The sequence below is a fragment of the Anopheles maculipalpis genome, chromosome 3RL, assembly GCF_943734695.1.
Source record: "Anopheles maculipalpis chromosome 3RL, idAnoMacuDA_375_x, whole genome shotgun sequence".
In the NCBI taxonomy this organism is placed as follows: domain Eukaryota; kingdom Metazoa; phylum Arthropoda; class Insecta; order Diptera; family Culicidae; genus Anopheles; species Anopheles maculipalpis.
The window spans coordinates 30,324,826-30,340,675 of NC_064872.1; the positions used below are offsets into that span (position 1 = coordinate 30,324,826).

The following is a 15,850-nucleotide window of genomic DNA, read 5'->3' on the forward strand; positions in this document are numbered from 1 at the left end:
TCATCGACAGAGTGGAGGAGAAGGGTGGCGATGAAACTGGCCCGGGTATGAGTGTGGCTAGTTTCTAAAGGTAATAGACCCAGCAGCGAACAACGTGACGGATACTAAGGCAGAGCTGAGTCAGTCAGAGACCTCCAAACACTTTGCGCATAGGAAACTGCGTGAAGGTCCTCTGAACCCGCTCAACTCGTGTCGCAGCTGTAATGGTAGCAGGCGACCAAATTACTCAGGCATAGCACTAAAGAGCGCGAGTTGAAAAACTAAACGGTTCGGACACTAACGAAGTCACAAGTCTTGTTTTGCTACGATCAAAATCGAAGTAACGTTTATTGATTTTTAATTTTTCTTACACTTACTACACTTCCTTCCTTACCGATACTACGTAGTTGGTTAGTCAGTCCTCACTACGGGGGGACGGTCCGGTTCGGATTTGAACCCCGGTCCTGCTGCTTGAAGACCGGCGCCGCTGTCACCTATACCACCAGGCTGCCCCAATTTTTTAATGATTTTTAATTCAATTGGTTTAATGGGAATTTGGAATGGGAATCCCATCCGGATCGTCCCACCGTAGTAAGGACTGACTAAGCAACTACGTGGTATCGGTAGTCTAGAAAGCCATTTCGATGGCCGGCATGACCTTAGAGGTCGTTACGCCAAGAAGATGAAGAAGAATGGGAATTGGATGGGGAAAGGAAAAGTATTCGATTATTGCTAATTGTTGTTTGTCCCGCTATTGGTGATTCGGCTATTGCATGTTTTGCAATCGGTGACTAGGTCAATCGATCAAAACGGTTTGCTGATCGACGCTGTTTACTGTTGCTGTTGCTGGAGTCGTTGCTGGTGTCGGTTGACAACACTGTAAAATGCTGATTGTTACCTCGCGCAGGCACCCGAGATCACAGAAATCTGAAGCCAACCGACGCAGCATTCCGCGAGTTTTGACACAGATGGAGTTATTGAACATGAAAGGATTCAGAGAACGGGAGAAGGAAAATATTTGACATTTATTTGGACATAGAAGAAGAGAGTTGGACGAGCGCCAAGAAGAGAAGACAATGAGATGATTTTGAAGCGAGACACAACCTTAAGGAGTTTTGATGGGAAGGAAGATTATGATGTCATCAGCATAACAGTTCAATTTCTAAGAATCGGATTAGCTTCCTGATCTTGTCAGCATGTTACGGTTGACCGTTAACAGCCGAAGAGATTCATGAAGAAAACTATGTTCAAGTTGTTTTTTTAATCATGTCTCTCTATTCTTGGCTTAACGATCTTCTAAGGTCATGCCGGTCAATGAATGGCTTACTAGACTTTCCGATATACTACGTTGTTGTATTGTCAGTCCTCACTACGGAGGAACGGTCCGGGATGGGATTTGAACCACGGTCCTGTCGTGTAAATATTGACACCGTTGTCGCCTATACCACCCAGCCGCCTCTGTTTTAATCATATGGCAACTGTTAATATACAACATTATAATTATTCCACAATTAATTTACAGATTTTTCAAACACTTTGGAATAATCTAACTGCATCAGATTCAAAAGACTTTCAAAATTTTAAACGTGCACCTGAAACTACAGATGTGCTGTTGGTACATTACTCTGATTTGCATACCCCAACCTATTCAACCCAGGCGAGCAAACATTCACTTCAATTACATATCAATCCTGCTCTTGTGGGACAGTTCATAAAACCATCAAACATCAATCTCAACAAAGCCTCCCCTGGGAAAAGGATAACGATCAGGAACACCACCTGCCATTAACATCGAATTAACAATGCGACGTATTCACCGCCTGTGCTTGTGTATGCCTGTGTGGGGTTTGGTTTGTTCTTCATTTTCAATTGAAAATATTTCCCGCTCCGTAAGTCACCCGTTTTTTTTCCAACACTCGCTGTCACGAAAGCGAACATCGTCACCATGTAACCAAGCGCAAGTGCTCATCATAACCCTTATCCCTGTTAACCATGTTAAGACGTTTCGTGCACATGTGTGCAAACATTAGCACATCGCACACAGTGCACACGGAACTTGGTGGCTAGCCGAAAGAAAAGAAGAAGACTAACCCGAAGTGAGGAAACATGCGTAAACCTGTCACAGGTACACGCAATCGTTCACGCCAACACGCTCACACTCACACACCTCATTGCGTCAATGAGCGCGTGTTTCCATACCCTTCCGGGAAAGCTCGCGCGCACCGCACCCCTTTCGACAGGTGGCACAAGTTTGCGTGAAAATATGACACATCGTTTGTATTTTAATGGCCTCGTAAAGCAGGATGGCGCTCTCTTACCTTTTTTTCTGGTAGGCGCAATGCTTCGCGTTTGCGTCGTTGGTCGGGAAACGGGGACGACCGACGAAGGCTAAGGCCTCTACCACCACCACTCCCCATAAGTTAGGCAAGGGACTGTCTTGAAAGCACAAACTGTGCTAAGTTTCTATGGAATCTGTTGACACGTGTCGACGGCAAGCTTTGCTGCTTGAAGACGTGGAAAAAGACGCGCCATGTGCTCTTCATCGGTATGTGTGTGTGTGCGTTTTTTTTTTGTCTTTTCGCGCTGTCAGAAATGTGCATGTGTGTGTTTTGTTTATTTTTTACATAACACGAAAATTCTTCCAAAACTCGCCAATAACCTCCACTCCTTGGAGCACACCCTCCGAGAAGGATATGAAAATTTTATGCGTGATTAAAAATTAACGCGGCTGATATGTTTTTATTCGCCTGAAACACCGCCTGAGAGCCAACCCGTTAGAAACTCCCTCTGCTATCTCTCTATCGCCCCCTCCCCCCACCCCCTTTTCCCTTCTTAACTACATCTCTACATTAAACCAAAAATGGATCGTTGTGCCGGAAACGATGCCACCCGGTTCGAACCACTACACAAGTGATCGAGTAAGGTGGTGAAAATAGCAAAAATAAATTGCACGCGATCGTAGCACACGGCCAAATTATCGCCCCCAGACTGCGTTCCAACGATAAATCATAAATCCAGTAGAAAATATCCTTTTTGCCGGAATCCATCGTGCCAGTACGCACGAATAAATACTGCCACTGCGGAGCTCGAAGCAGAGGTTGATGGGCAGGTAAAAAACACACATTTTCATCATCTTTTTTGGCAAACGGGCACGGAAATGCGGCCCACAGAAAGCGTAAGAGTTTCCACCGCCCTAACGAAACACGCTGTCAGCAGCCCAAACACTCAGACATACTTGCTGGCTGGATTTAGTTGAATTGTATGCCCAGACGTCTCTGTGGTTTTCCTCCAGCGCACAGACACACATCGATTAGGTTTGCACGCAAGCATGTTCAGACTCAGTCTGATACACGGCAACGGCACTGTCGGCGCCTTTCAAGGATGATCTCTGATCCGCTTCCTGGCATGCTAATATCGTTAGTCGTCAGGGCTGCTAACGCTGAAGTAATCTATAGTGTGTCGGAGTGTACGGAGAAGGTCATGGTAACACTTCCCGTGAAAACGGAATATGATGAATAGCACTAATGGTTAATGGACTGCATCCATCAAGATCCGTTGCGTCTGCAATGAAGGTGTGGGCAGTGCATTATTATTCCACGTCTTCGTCGGATATCGTACCCATTTCCGTCGGATGCAGCGTGCGGTCCGACGTACGATGCAGAGTATAAAAAGTTGTTCATTATTAAACCATCCCGGATTTACTGTGCCACAGGCACGCTTGCTGGAAGCGGCCGCTGCAATATTTAATCTAATTAGGCCGAGTTTAAATTTTTAAGCAACCACTCTACAGGAACCAGGGCTATGGCCGGGGAACCTCGGAACCGAACCGTGCTCGATGAAGTAAGTAGCACATCTCAACGATTAGGTCAAAGAGTGTATCCTACAATTCTTGGATTTGTTTGTTATTTTAATTCTTAACTTGAGACTTATAGTGTATGTGTAAAATTTCAAACCTGAAAAAGGTTAAACCATAAAGAGTTATGTGAATGATTGTATAACATGAGTTATTGCTTGAAACACATTCGACTGTTCGAAAGAAACTATTCGACAACTTAACGTACAAGTATACAAGAACACAAATATCTACATGAATGTTAAAAAACAAAACAATAAGAGTTAAACTTGTTTCACAATAAAAAATAAAAAGGCAATACCTCAAACATTAAAAATGTTCACAAACATTAAAAAATAGAACCAGAAACGATCATGAAACACTGTTTGGTTAAAACACAAACAAAAGTAAATAAATAATTCAACCTAGAAACAAGAAAATGAGAAAGAAAATTAAAACAAATATAAAAACTAAAGAAGCAAACAAAGTTACAAATAAACTAAAATAATATTATGGGTTTTAATAAACAAGGACAGAATAGGATGAAACAAAATGAAAGTAAAAGGTAGAATCTAGGGGATGAGGGAATGTCAAAGAAATAAGTTTATTCTGCAAAAATATTACCTCCTTTAAGGTTTGGTTCAAGTCGCTTTTTTGAAGTGTAATGGTGCAATTCTAAATGATTACGAATAGACTGGGCTTGTGCTAATTATTAACCATTGGATGACCGTGGCATTACTGCACTAATATTTGCCGTAAGCGTATTCCGTCATAGCTGTTATCCCAAACGAAAGCTGTCTCTTGATTTTTCTTTACTTTTTTGCTTCATTCCGCATTCGCTTGCTAATGGCACGATGAATATCGTCAAACTATAATAAAATATGAAGAGCAGGCGCATTCCCGCAGGCTAATCGCAAATTGACTTACCATAAAGCTGACCACCAGCACCAGAACAATTGTCCGGACTTTTTAATGCCATCAGCAAACAGAATCGCACGGAAATCTTCTGCATCCGTGCTTTTTCCTCGGGATCATCATTATACAAGTTCCGCACGCTGGAACATTTCTTCCTACGAGCAAAACGAAAAAGTCACTCGCTTGCACTCTCCCTATCTCGGGCGCATTTTTCCTCTCCGGTTCCGGTACAGGCAGAGATGCACGACGACGTAGTTAGCGACGAAAAATCCGTTTTCCATAATCCGATTACTAATTCATGCCCATTCAGCCAGCAACACGATACAGTACGCTTCGGAAGCGCACGCTTTTAACGGGCTATAGGCCGGTAGTTGCAGTCCGACACAGACACAGGCGCACCACGTTTAATTTTACACTCAAACACGGATTCCTCCGAAATTGAAACCTGCACGCTTTGCCTGATACGGCGCGTTTATTCGGTCGGATGTAAGAAGGCAATCAAAATCACTGCACACCCGCCAAACAGTTGCCAACAGTGCAACGGTACGGTTTTACGATTTACTGGCCCTTTCAGTGGATTAATGGGCTGGCAGGCACCGGTGGCTACCAGTGTGCGTACCAGGTTTGAACCGGGGAAACTAATTGGAAAATTGAGCTTTTGTTACTAATTCAGCTTTGCACATGGGAGCATATCAACAAAACTGGCCTAACAGTGCCGAACGAGCGAAGGGCAATGGGTACGTGTTTTTTGTTGTTTAATCAAATGCCTGCTCCAATGCTTGCAAAAGTTTGGAGCGTTGGTTTCGGAATGAAATTTGGAATAATAAATGTTTTGCAATAATATAAGGGAATTAGAACATTTTTTTTGGTCGCATAAAGAGAGCACATTATTTCATATTAAAATGCTTTCATTACACAAAAATAAAGAGTTATTTATACTTTTATACACTGGTCCTGGCTGCTTAACTATAAAATTTTTATGTTGTCATCTAAGCTATTTAAAATAAAAAAAGGTGTTAAAAAGAAAGCTAAATTATTGAGAACAACTAGACCAACACCTCCAAAACACAAACCCATTAAACATGCAATAAAATCCGTAAACAATTCAACTATGAAAATTATTAACTTCACAATGCACAGAGTGTGGTAGAAGTGTATCAGCAATTAAAAGCATAAAGTCTTATTGCGCTTGAATTGTTACACAAATAACACAACTCGTGCTTCTCGCTCTGAGGGGTGTCTAAGCGATACGCTTCGCACGCGTGGAGAAAATTCTCTGTCGAACTAATAAACATCCCCTTACAGCATAGAGCGTTACAATTTTCCAAGTACTTCTAGAATATATTGTTGCCGTTTGCCTACCCAAAAACCCAGCACGTACAGTGATATTTGAACCCGGCGACGCACGGTACAGGCGGCAAAAGTGCTCGTGGGGTTGCGGAAACGATTCTGCACCGGTAGCATTCCTATCCGGCACTGCTTCAAATGGCGTTGCGCCAGTTTCAGGGAAGCGTTAAAAACTAATTAGCATGATGAGATGATTATCCATCCCAGCGAGCGCAAAAGCAGATATTAAAGAACAAAACCAAAACAAGTATATGTTTGGTGTGAACGTTGCGAAGGATTTTTGACACGAATGTAGGTGTTATTTTACAGTCTCTGGCATGAGGTGTATACTATTCATGGTGATAAAAAGTTGCAATGAAAGGTGCACCATTTGCAGGGGAGAAAAATGTTTAAAGTCAAATATAAAAATCAACTTTAAACTTTACAAAAGCATAAATTTCATTTTTTACTATTGCCATCCACTACAAATACAAGCTCTACGTGTGCAAAGCACTCACATGGTGATGTGGTTTTGTTATCCACTACGAACGAGGAAAGTTTACGTTTGATTCCCTGGTAGTAGTTTTAAAATTCTATAAATTCATGCAACAGATACATTTTTATTTTTATTTAATATATTATAAATACATTAATATATTATTTGTTGATGTTAAACACAATAACAAACATATAATACACATTAAAAGTAAGCATAAAGCAAGAAATAAGCTTATTTTATAATGTTTAGTTTCGAATTGAGTATTGGAGCTACTTCGACAGACACCTTATCGGAGCAGATGCAGGAGATACTGAATCAGGCACTAGAAACAGAGGAGGGCAGTGCTACGACAGTCAGCATGACAATGACGAGGTGCTCCCTCCATCTCTGGACGAAACCATCAGTGCCATCAAACAGCTGAAATGCAACAAATCAGGCTTACCGCCATCATGCATTGGCTGATTTTTAAGATTTAAGATCAGGAAGAACTGGCGGACGAGTGGAAACTGGGTGTCATACACCCGGTGTACAAAAAGGGCAACAGGATGGATTGTGCTAACTTCCGGGCCATCACAGTCCTGAATGCTGCCTATAATATCCTGTCCCGAATACTCTTTGGCAGACTGGAGCACCTTGCTACAGATTTCGTCGGAAGCTACCAAGCTGGATTTGTTGGAGGCAAATGGACAACCAACCAAATCTTTACTCTACGGCAGATCCTCCAAAAATGCCGGAAGCACCAGATCCCTACGCACCACCTGTTCATTGACTTCAAGGCGGCCTACGATACCACAGATCGAACCGAACTATGGAACACCATGCAGCAGTACGGATTCCCTGGGAAGCTGGTACGACCGTTAAGGACCACTATGGACGGGATGCTCGGCAAGGGTGTGAGAGTCTGAGGCAATGAAACGGACTCTCCTGTTTGTTGTTCAACATCGCTTTGGAGGGTATCATGCGATGCGCGGGCTTCAACATCCGTTGCACGATTTTCACCCGATCTCTCCAATTCCTTGGCTTCGCGGATGACATCGACATCTTCGGACGGACATCTGTGGCGGTGTGCGAGGCGTACACCCGACTGAATCGCGAGGCCAATAGATTTGGTTTGAACATTAATGCGACGAAGAAAAAATACCTGTTTGCATGTGGCTCTGACCGTGATAGAGCCCGACTCAGAAGTAGAGTATCAGTTGACAGCGACGATCTCGAGGTGGTACAGGAGTTCTGCTACCTTGGTACGATCGTTACTTCGGACAAAAACGTAAGCAGCGAAATCCGAAGGCACATTGTTAAGGCGAATTGTGCCTACAACGGACTCCACAAACTCCTGCGATTCAGACGACTCCAACAACACACGAAATGTACGATTTACCGCAGCTTTATACGTTCAAGATTGGTCCTCTACGGGGACCAGTCTTGGACTATGCTGACTGAGGAAGCCAATGCACTCGCCATTTTCGAACAGGAAGGGGGAGGGGGGGGCTAAGATCTATCTTTGGCGGTGTGTGCAAGCAGGGCACATGATGAGCAGGCCGGACATATGTAGCAAGGTGCTCGTCAGCGTCCTGTTCGGCACGAGGCCGTGAAGTCAAACCTGTCGGAGTTCGTATGCAGCCGTCGATGGAGGATTGCAGCCCTAAACCGAGTTTCCTCGAAATGGTTTGGCAACCTGATCATGTCGACGCGACGTGCTCAACTCTGAGCAGGCTTAGAAGGAGGGGAAGAAGTTTCGAATTGACTGTCATACTCGACTAACAAAAGGGTTAATGTTGTCAGTTATGCTAGAAAATGCATGCCCCAAAGATGTCAAGGTTACAGTCCCAAAGACCCTCTTTCTTTTACTATAAATTCAAACCGTCTTATGTTTATTGAAACTTCCGTAAATCAGATATTCTTTAACTATTCGTTGATCTGCAAAAAATCTAAGCTCAATAGCTAGCTAATAAAATAGTTCTGTCTATTCATTCCGTTCTGTGAGGAAACCCTAGTTTCAGAGGTACACAAATCTTGCAATTTGAAAGAGATCAGCTCCTTCATTCTTCCCATAACCAACATTCATTCCCAGCATGCAAAAACCTGTGTTCTGTGAATTATTTCAACCTCTCAATACAGGTCAAACATGTAGTACGGAAGAGAACTGAATCAGTCCATTCCGATAAATCGCATATTGAAAACGTTATTGCCACAAATGGAAAAATATGGCGTTATAAATTCAATTTCATCGGTGAGAATTATTAGATTTCCACATTGCACATTCTCAACCCCCCAATGGCATCGGAAACCATCATCTTTGGCTTACCCGGTTACTGCATCCACTTCCACTGCGATCATAAACTGGACCACGTCTTCCTCGGTCAGGTGCGATTTTATTTTCATTCATAAATTTTAGCATCGGTATTGTACGGGAGTAAAACGTATTGAGTATTTCTACCTGCAACGGATATGGATGTTTGACCTACACTACTCGGCAGAGGTCGGTACAAAGAAAATAGGAAAAGGAAAAGGAACCGGTCGAATGCAATAGCTCTTCCCATACCGTCTTTCTTGGGGTGTTTAGGAGAAAAACACCCTCGTAAACATATCCTTTTCATTGAAAACGAAATCCGAAACATAAGGCAAGCAAAGGATAACTGAACAGATGAGCACAGCAAAAGAAGTCCGTTTGAGAAACGAAGGAACCGGAGCATCATCCGATGACGTATCCCATAAGGTAAAACGAAAAGACTTAGGAAAAATGATTCCTGGGAGTTTCAATTTACCCTCGCTCCAGTGCTTAACTCACGATAAAACATGGCCATCATACTCGCCCTTTCGGGTTACGATAAGTCAGAATTTAGCGCATAACCTTCCCCACTCCCTCCTCTTTACGGGGGTAGGAGGAACTAAAAAAAATTGGGAAGAAAATACTACGGAAACGCACTTTTTATCAATATGCAGACACCACCACTATCCATGCTCGTAATACCCTCGGCGAACAGATAAAGCCAATAAAGAATGGAAACGCGGAAGCGTGGAACCATGCGGAAGGTAAATTGATAAACTTTGCGCCTAAAACTCCGCCACCTAATGGTAATGACGGTAAGGGATATCGCAATGTTGGCTTCGCTCACCTTCCAGCAGGGCTGCGGCTTATTTGGAAGCGTTTAAAAGCGATCTTCGGCCCGGCCTTCTCTTTCCACCCACGACGGCGTCCGTTCACGTTCACTGGGGAGGAAAGTTTATCGATTGGATGTCTCGAAATCGATTTCAATTTCACACTTTCCCGTTGCACTGACGAACCGAGCGAGCGAGCAGGTGAAGCAAATGATGCCTCTTTTGCTAAACATTTGCTCAAGTCAAAGTTTTTGGCGAAGAAAATGAGTGCCAATCGAAGGCATCGGCTAGATGTCTTGAGACAAAATTCCAATAAGTTCCGGCTAATCAATTCGAAAAACTTTCCCACCGGGCACTAGCGGCCTTGCTTGGACTTTGAGAGACTGGAATGGATGCATATTAGCCGTGCGAAGTATATTTTTTATATTTCTGTTGAGCTTCGTACATTTTGGTCTAATGCTTCTGACGTCAAAACTGCTAAAACATTACAAAAAGCAAAAATAGGTATAAGACTTTTTTAACTGTTGTATTTCTAAAAGTCATGTTTTTTTCGACAACCGATTCAAACCGGTATCTGTTCCATAACTATTCACAACCAAAGTAAAAATTATCCTTAGAATTTAAATGTTTTCCAAAAACACTAATGCACAACAACACAGATCAGTGTACCGAAAATCGCACACGGCTGATGATTTGTCTTCCTCAAAACAAAGGACATCTTTGCGGCAAATATTCAATTATTCCATACATACAGATGTCTCCATTAAACATAAGTGATTTTTCCGGACTATCCGAAAAAGACTTCAGCAACATCACTACAACCAGAGAGAAAAAGAGAGAGGGAGAAAACAATGGCAGAAAAAAAACCATTCAAGCACACTACACTTACCGAGAATTTGTCAGGACACGGCATGCTGGACGAACTGTCCTCCGCACGACAGCAGCTGCCATTTCCGGTGAACGAAAGTCACCTGATTGATTTATGGTTTTGGCTGTGGCGGCTCTATTTGTCTACCGTTCGCTCCACCCGCAACAATCATCACTGCATGCGATGGCCCACTTTTTGCCGCGTGTCCAAAAAAAAAAAGTGCCATCATCTCATAATGTACCGGCGACAACGCAACAATGCTACATAGAATCTCGTTTAATTCTGCTCCTCCACAGCTCACAGAACACGTCAAACAGTCACCTGCATAACTGAATTAACTTTGCTGCGAGCCAGTTCCCACGAATGCATGCTGACAGCATTTCTAAACCTCCGAACCGTCGCGCTCCCACCCGCTCTGACCTCACGGTCAGAGTTTACGCTCAAACGGTACGCCACGTTCCGGTGGTGCGGAGAAGCGTGGCTGGAGCTTTATGACGGTTGACAAAATTAAACACGATATTAATCCTCAGGAGCGCTGTAATTCTTCGGCCCACGCTTTTACAACGTGAGAAACTGGACGTGTCCGAGTTCTCGTGGTACCGGAAAGGATGATAGCGCTCACCCGCCCAGGAAACCAGCGTGATGGTCCATGTTTCGCGAAGTCACGTGATAAACATCCGTTCCACGAGAATATTCCCAAGCGTTGGCAAACAGCGAACGTTTGCCGGTCGATCCCACCGACCTGGTTCGAGTGTACGAGCGAGCATTATGTACCACTTTACACGAAGTCGATCACTACCACGTCTACAGAGGAAGCAAAAAAAAAAACGAAAAGCGCCAGCCACATTGTGGTGAAATGAAAAATTTATTTGAAAAATATGTTTTACTGTCAAAACGTGCCGGTTTCATTGGAACCACTCGCTTCTTTTGATGGGAGCTCTTTGCACGATTGCACAATTGTTTGGGACTTAATTTTCCATTCATGTATGCAAAACTGTTGCATCATCGAAACGTGAACGTGGCACCCTCTTTTTTGACTCACAAATGCTAATGGAGGCGCCCGGTAGCTCACGGTACCAGTTTGGCTGCGTCCTTGCGAATCGGGAACCGTTCAAAAGAGACAGTATATATGTGTGTGTGTGGGGACGTTTTGCATTAAGAAACCAAAATGATAAAGATGAAAGGAGCGTCAAACAAGTTCTTCTTCTTACCAGTACAAAGCTTGCCATCCAACGCACTCACACTAACGAAAAACAGCAATCATAAGCCGGTTAGAGAAGACATTAGTGCAGGAAACTGGGCGAGCAATGACATCCACTGCAACGTTTACCACGTCCATCAAAACGCGAAGTTCTTGTAAAAAGCTTTTCATTTAACAGCCGCAGCCACATTTTTAGTCGCTGACGTATTAGCGTCATTAGATGAGGGAAGAGGTTGGCAAGGATGATTTTCCGCGTTCATAATGAACGACCGTTACGGCGGTGGCGGTGTAATCTCTCGTCAGTTTAGGGAATAAATCGCACACTTATTTTGTTCAAAAAAAAAAAAAATAAAAAACTAAATAAACAAAATGGACTGTTTTCATTTTTAAACCGAAATATGTACTGCAACTAATTAGTTGTATTGTTTTTGTAGGTGTCTTGTTGTCCTGAAATATAGATCAAAAATCAAGTTGACGGGAAAGACTCTCGGTTCCTTTATTTTAAGTTGATAGCTCAATCTGATTCTATAATTGTTGGCGTATAATTGTATAATTGTTGGCCCGGAAAGCGGGTCAACTAAGTGTTCTGTGATTTGTTTTTTATACAATTTGCAATTTTGGCTTCCTTAGCCAATTTTCTTTATACAACCTACAGGGCTAATAGCTTATTTGCAAGGATTAATCCTAGGTACTCCGAGGCATATTTCCAACTACGCCAACCATGCCAACCATATATGTAGCGGAGCTCGTCGCAATCTTTTGTGCCTTGTTGATAATAAGTGCTTGTCCTCCAGACGAATATTTTATATTCTCCGACAGTTTAAGCGCTGTCGAAGCATTAAAATCTGTGAAGGCTATTAAGAGCCCGGACTACTTCGTAAAAGAAATATTAAAGGATATCTCTTTTTTGGCACATTGCGGCATCTTCGGCAATGAAAAGGCAGACCAATTGGCCAAAAAGGGTGCTTTGGAAGGGCCCTTTTTCGACAGGCTTATCTTACCCCACGAGTACATGCGTGCCCCACAGTCTCTCTGCATGGCTCGGTGGCAGAGTTTGTGGGACACCGATGAGCTCGAGAGGTTTCTTTATTCGATCACTCCCCAAGTGTCCTTGAAGCCTTGGTTCCACGGCATCTCAGGTGATCGTGCGTTCATTCGAATGATGTCTAGACTTAGGTCCAATCATTTCGCTTTGGGCGCGCATCTCCAGCGTATAGGACAGGTCGACTCCAAAGTATGTGGCTGCGGCCTCGGATACCACGACATAGATCATCTTCTATGGTCTTGTGTGGAATACGAGGCTGCTCGACCCGCCTTGTTAGACGCAGTCCGGGGCATTGGAAAGTTGCCAAATACTCCAATTCGGGACTTGCTGGGAGACTGCGACGAGGTCTACCTGAGAGTAATCTTTCTCTTCTGCCGTGCTAACGGATTATTAGTATGATCTCCTTCCCCCTTTACTCCCACTGTTTGTCTGTCTTATACATGTTGTACCTCGCTTGTATGTTTGAATGTTTGAATGAGTACGATACGTGCAGGGTTGGGTAGCATATGGAAGTGTTGCATCGGCCTATGCTATGGATGGACATACAAGTGACGGGAAGAAGAAGGACACGAACGAGACTTCATGATCGGACCCAATCAAGGAACCTTCGAAATGGAAAACGATCAAAACCTCCGCTACCATCTGGTCCACGAGCATGGAAACGCCTGACGTACCCCGGGATGAGGTGCCCTCACACGATAAGACCCTCGCTATGAACACAACTTTGGCTTTGGATGACGGAATATACGCAACGGAACAACCGAGCACACCCGGGATATGGTGCCCTTTCACGGCTCGGAGAAGGAAATGTCTCCCAGCAAAGATGAAAGGAGTATCTTATTTTTAAGTTATTGTAAGCAATACGGCCTGACCGTCCTCTATGAATAAAAAAAATCCTAGGTACGATTCTCTTACCTCTTTTTCTCGATTTTTGTATTTCAAGACGCCTTCACAAACATGGACTTCAAATATTTGGCTAGTGTTATAGACAAAACTTTGTGTTTCTGAGCGGCTCGTGTCACCGAAGTTCTTATGTCAGTCACGCATCGTACTGCAGTGTCGATCCGGCCGTTAGACACTTTTTTTGGAACATAATCTTCTTATAACTACGCAACATTATGCTTGACTGGGATGGTCTAACGATAGAAAAATCATCCGAATCGGAATCTAAAATTCTATCCACAGCGTTATTAATCCGGATGCAGTTCCAAATGCAAGAGTGAGATCCCTATCTCCTACACAACAATGTTTAAGTTTTTTTTAGCTTAATTTTCAATCGAAATAGCAAAAATTGTTTGGCACCCTTGCCCGAAACAGTGATGATGATGTAGCTCCAAAAAAGATTACACTTAATGGAGCTGCTCTAATAAATCTAGAATATACTAGACGATAAAAATGATAAATTGTTTATTTATGAGATTCGGCTCTCTGTCAATAGCACATAAATCCTTATTTACATTTGCAAATATATTTAAAATATTTGTTTCATTTTGTCACCACCTCATTAGCAATTGTTGACATTCGATACGGAAACCAAACATTTGTTTAATAATGTTATAGTTCATGTCCATACACCAACACGCCGTAAAGCATATTTGCTAACTGTTAAACTTTTCTCAGTACCCACATAAACAATACGAACACAGGGCCATGGGACAAGGTTCAGATGGTCATTGCACTTCTCTCTGTTGACTCAATGCAACCATTGTTTTACACCGCAAAAAGGTGTGCTTCACCGCCGGATGAAAGAGCCACTAGGTCGGGTTAAACAAAATATTACTATTTTAGCATAATTACTTTCTAATGGTGCTTACCAGACGCTATCCACCACCAACAACAGCCATGTTTATTATACGGACAGATGAGTTTACGTGCATGTTTGCCGAACGCTTGCACGGGCACAAAAGCACAGCAACGATGCTGTGCAAGTGTTGATGCTCTTCACACGCTAATTATACCATCCTTAAGGCAGTAGCGGCCTTTATTTGCCATTCATTCGCTCATTATCGTTCTCTCTTTTATTGCTCACTGTGCGCTCGCCATATTGCTAGCGCATGTATGTGATGCCCCCCATTCACCGTGAATTTTATCTCGCACAACTCACTCGCCGTCTTGAGTGTCGTTAAACTGCACGCAATCCCACACCGAGAATGATCTTGACCGACGCCCGTCGTCGTTCTGGACGCGTTTTTCTGTTTTTTTTTTTTTTTGTTTCTACTGTTGTTCGGTTGACGCTCTCCACTAACTGCCGACGGACATTAGTGGGGGTTACCTCTCGCCAGCGAGAGGGCGTACCAGACTGTGCACACCTGCTCGGGTGACATTTGTTGCGCTTACCGTTTCGCGTTGTCCTCTCGGTTTGTTTGTTTGTTTGCCCTCTAGTTGGAGTGCCTGGTGTACATAAGGTTGGGGAAGGTAAAGGTGGTCATCGGAGACGTGTCCAACGTACGGCTATAAATTACTGGTGACGTATACGCTCAGATGTTCCCATAGCGTTGTCTTACGCTATGCCATTGGATTGAAGTGGAGCAGTGTAGGGTTTCCTACTAATGAGAGTGTAAGAAGCAGCTCTAGCAGTTTGTTGTCAGCCGAAATGAAATTAATCCATTGTTAGGGACCTCTTCACAAATGAGGAAAAGAATCAAAATACAAACTAGACCCCTAAACACACACAAAAAACCGCCATTCGCGGACTCTGTAATTTTACTAGTTGAACAGTTCATTAGGCCTAGCGATTTTTCTTACAGTTTTAAATAAGTTAAGTTATAATGTTTCGTTAAAAAATTGCGAACTCAAACAATAGGAATTCTTTATAACCCTTCCCGTCACGCATATCCTACTCATATCTAGAAACGTGTAAACGTATTATAGATACTATTTACACACGAAAGAGGTCATCTATAAAAAGAAAGCAATCGTAAACATGACCTTCGCTAATGACTAATTTTGTACTCAATTCATCTTAACGCTTAAGACGCCATTCTGATCAACACTTTAGGCCTTTTTATATCCATCTCGCTTTGCTTATATCTTGCCACACTATTCATCACCGTACACACAATAAATATGAACCCCCCGTTAAGTCA

At 43.1% G+C, this 15,850-nt stretch overlaps 1 protein-coding gene across 1 annotated transcript in view; it reads left to right on the plus strand.

Annotated features, from left to right (window-relative positions):
• Positions 1-12,185: 12,185 nt before the first annotated feature.
• The window catches only part of LOC126564267 (SUMO-activating enzyme subunit 2-A), a 354,644-nt gene continuing 350,979 nt past the window's right edge, over positions 12,186-15,850 (plus strand). Inside the window, exon 1 of the mRNA XM_050221268.1 lies at positions 12,186-12,190. The gene's annotated coding sequence lies outside the window, so the exon portion shown is untranslated. The remainder of the gene's footprint in view (positions 12,191-15,850) is intronic.